We start from the raw sequence: 4,556 nt of genomic DNA, 5'->3' as shown, positions 1-4,556 counted from the left end.
GCATCTCCATTTTGACCATCACTGGAACTCTTTGGTATTAAGAAAATATGAATGATGGACAAATACATTTTGCTGCAGAAACTACTTCAGTAGGAGATTATAGATTTCACATCTACTTTCAGTTCTTTTAGGATTCCTACTTAATCATATGATTGTGAGATAACCCTTGCAATAATTACTTTCTTCCATCAGAGAAGAAATTTATTTTATATATTCCAAAGGATAAGAAAGTCTGTTTAAAGTTAGGATTTATCCTCCACTTTCATGAAATGAGCACAATTTTCAACCTATTTAATGCTCTAGATGACTAAAATGTTTAAAAGATACAACTTCTTGCTTTTGAGAAAGGTGGCCAAAGTATCATAAAAGGAAAGAACTCTGCAGTAAACATGTTAATTTCCACAGTAAATGTTAATTCCTGCAGTAAACCAGGAAGATCATCATAAGTCATGCAGTGTCTTAGTGGATAAAGAAAAAAATGTGGAAAAATACTAATTTGGCTTCAAACCACAAAATCGTTATTATTGGTTTTTTAATAACTCATTAAGACACTAAATGGGTTTGTACTTTTTGAGAAATTGTATTTCTATGTTTTGTAATAGCTTAGTTCATTAGCATTCAACTTTTCCTTACTTTCCATTTATTACTGCTCCTCTGAGTGTAATGGAGCAGTTTGAGATGAGCAGGGTCCCAAACTCCTTTGGTGCTAACACATGATTTGTGGGTACAGCTAAGCCATCAATTACTAGGCAGAGACAGAAATTGCAGAGCCAGGACTTCAGACTCCCTTGTGCTAAATCCATCAGGATGAACAGATTGTAAACTGCCCATTGCAAACATGATAGGCAGCAATTTAGCATCATGTTAATACTTCATAACCTCCATCCCTTACTTTTACAGAGCTTTTCCCCCCTGAAGCTTTCTGAAATTGCATTCTCCAGTCTGGACCAAGCAGTTCAGACTGAATATGAATAGTTGTGAACATTAGCTTCTGAATGATTTCAGGGCATATGGATTTTTTTATATTTAGCTGCATAAGTCTGAAGGACTTGTTCCTATTGTTTGTTACCATCTTATTAAAAAAAAAAAAAAGAGAAAAATACTGACTTTCTTGATTTGGGGTGTTTTTTATTGTTTATCTGTGGTAATAAAGCTTTTCAGAAACTGATTTTTTTAATACAGTCTGTAAAATAAACCTCTCGCAATTTTTTCTGGGTTTTTTTTTCTTCTTACTATAGAGAGCAACTTACAGATGAAGAGACATATTTATATCAAATCACTACAGAATTGCTAAGGTCATTTTGGTCAGTGCTTCAAGTGATTCAAGCTATCTATCACTTTTGCCCTTCAGTAATCCAGAGATCTTGATGGGGACAACCCTGCTCCTTTTGACCCCAATTTAATTTCCTTTCTCCTATAATTTATTTCTATTATTCTTGCTGCCTATAATCACCTCTTTTCTTTTCCTTGGACAGCTAAACTGTGACTTTTATTACCCACAGTTATCCCATAGCTCTCCAAGTGTTTGGTTTTACTACCCTGGAAGGTTCCATCTTCCAAGTTACCTTTAAAAACACCATGAACAAGTAAACCCAAAAGACTCTTACAAGCTTTCAGTGTCTGCTGAGTAGAGCTTACCTTGTCTTGTAAGTATGATCCAAACTATAGGAAATAGTAGAAGAATGGGGAGACACTGGTAAGGATGGTAAAAAAAATGTGTAAGAAAAAATGTGATCCTAAGGCAATTTGGGTTGAAAGGGACCTCAGGCAGCCTCTGGTCCAACCTCCTTCCACTGGAGAAGGAGGGGACTGAAAAACAACTGGTTTAGTGTCTTGCTATTTGCTCTTGAGATTGGCTTGATTTCTCTCCTCCCATGTGCTCTAACTGAATATGTGAGGAGAGAAAGGATGTCCTGGTGCAGCCTCTCAAGCACTGGATGATGGGCAGGAGGGCAGAGCCTCAGAAATCAGCACAGGGAATGAGACATGAAGGTGGAGGAGAGTGGGGTGAACAAAACTGGTGGGGAAGGTGGAGCTGATGGAATACAGAATGTGCTAAAGGGACATGGGGCTGAACTGGCAAGGAATCCGGAGGGAAGGCAGGGACCACCTTAAATACCAGCCTTGGATAAGTGCTGCTATAGCCTCTGAGAAAAGCAAGGGTAGGAAGAGCAGAACTGAATTTTCCCAAGTCTAGTAAATGGGCTGAGAGGCTTCTGAAGATGTTTAAAAAATATTTGAATTAACCAGTTGTGGTAGTTTGGTCTGGGTCTTCCTTGGTGACCAGTTTGTAACCAAGGAAGGGCCCAGATTTACCCAGTATTCCCTACGATTTTTACGTAAGCCGGGCTATAAGAAGAAAGGAGGAGAGGCCTTCGCTCTCTTTCCTTCCGGTGGCTTGGAGGTGCAGGTTCCCTGCTGTTGAGTCTGCCGTGTTGGGGAGCGAGGCCTGGTAAGGCCTTGTCGACCTTGGGAGGCGGAGGTTGCCGGCGATCGTCCCGGAGCGACTCTCGGTTGTCCCAAGGAGAGTAGTAAGATAGTTTTTGTTAATTCTTTTAGTTGCTAGCTATTGGGCTACTAATTGGGATATATATATATATTTTATTTTGGTTTTGTTTCCTTTTCCCTTCCCCCTTCCCTTTCCCTTGTGAAATTATATATATATATTTCAATTGTATATAACTATAACATAAGTGTAAATATATTTATATATATTGCTTTAACTGTCTCTCTCTCATTTTGGTTTTCTTGGTTGTTTTTTCCCTCTTCTCCCTGAGGTTTTGGGGGGGGGGGGGATGGGACTTCTTGTGGTAAGGTTTGGAGACTTGGCAGGGAGCCAGCTTCAAACCATATCACCAGTGTTCTGGGTAGCTCCTCAAAAGGCTGTAAAGGGAGGCTATGAAGAGGAGATCCAAGTGACTACTGTGGAGATCCAACACTACTAAGGAGTTCTTAGCAGATGTGTGCTCAGGGACTTGTGCAGTGCAGGCAATAGAGGGAAAATGAATAGTGCAGATCCAGAGTGACCAAACTAGCTGTCTTCTTTCCTTTAAGCTTCTCCTCTTTTAATGATCTCATCTTTGACTTCCTTTAAGTGCATGCAGATTTTCATTTTACTTCAGAAATGCTGTTATTCCAGTTCCACTGTACTTAATCAGATGTCATCTCTTGTTTATTCTGAACAATGCTGAAAAATTCTTTTAGAGAGCCTTTTCTCTAATCTAACCTTGAAAATTGTTCCTATTTCCAGAGAGCACATTCTTTTGCTTTTTCTTTTGAAAATAATTTCCCTCTCTTTTTAACACAGCTCAATTTTTGACATTTTAATTTTCGAATTTCAATTCTAGAACTGCCCACCATCATCAATATGAATGCGCTGAAGTAGGACTCAGAGCATGGAAAATGTATAAGTTGCACAATAAAAGCAGCTTCAGCAACAAAGGTTGACCTGAGACAGAATAAAGCGCTTAAAGTCCAGAGGGCTTTCCAGTCAGACTAAGAATTTCAAAGTAGGTCAGACTGGCTGATGGTGTCACATTAAGCCTTGCTCTGAGATGGTTTTAAAAAGAACTCAGGAAAGTCCTTTTCCATTCTTTATATTCTTTTGAGACTAACAGAAAGGACAGGGCTGTCATCTGAAACAGAACTGGATTGTCTCAAAGATAATCCTATGAGCTGGGTGACTGCTTGTATGATAATCCATGAACCAGAGAAAACTGTGGCGTTTCAGACTCATTACAGTTGTCACTGGTGGGTGACACTGGACATCACTCGTGACACACATCATTAAAAAAGCATCTCAATGGTAATGACTGTGATTTTGTATGATATGGTTGAGGCACATTTTGGAGGAAGATATTAAGGGCTTCAGTGGAGGATTTAAGCAGCATGAAAAGAAGTGGAAGAGACAGTTCTTTTGTTCAGCTGTCTCAAGCAATGGAGGCTGGAGTGTAGCAGGAACTCATGGGGAAGAGATGTTTACACATGAATAGACTATACTCTAAAATGCAGCAAACAACTTATAGCCTGTTTTGGTTTGTTTGCTTAAAAGAAAAAAAGAAAAGCACATATCCCTAATTTACAGTAAATGACTTCTTTAACAGTCTGCTTCCAGTTCTTCCTTCAGTGATGACCTGTAAGAGTGGATCATCTGCAAGGCTGTAGGTATGCAGACAATGTTTTAAGTTTCATCTTGGTAAATTTCTAATTTGGTCAGTGCACAAGCCTGCCTTCTTTGTCTCTGCATCACAGGGTGAGTGTGCTCTAAAGGGAATGGAATGCCATAGAAAATAGATCTGCTGAAGAGAACAGGTAATTTTCACAAGTACTTAAAACCTATTAGTTTGCCAAGTGCCAAGGCACACTCAGTGTACTGACCTAGAAAAGGGTACTGGTGGAAGAAAGAACACTCTCCATTAAAAGTTTAAGGCAACATCTGTTTTTGTCAGACTCCCAGTAAAATCACACTCATAATTCCAAAAGGAAATCACAAAATCAGAAAGTAAATGACTTCACTGAGTACATCCTCCCATCATATTATTCTTGTAACCAATCCT

This window comes from Chiroxiphia lanceolata, chromosome 4 (assembly GCF_009829145.1).
Source record: "Chiroxiphia lanceolata isolate bChiLan1 chromosome 4, bChiLan1.pri, whole genome shotgun sequence".
Classification (NCBI taxonomy): Eukaryota; Metazoa; Chordata; class Aves; order Passeriformes; family Pipridae; genus Chiroxiphia; species Chiroxiphia lanceolata.
Note: the sequence above shows the minus strand (reverse complement) of the source record.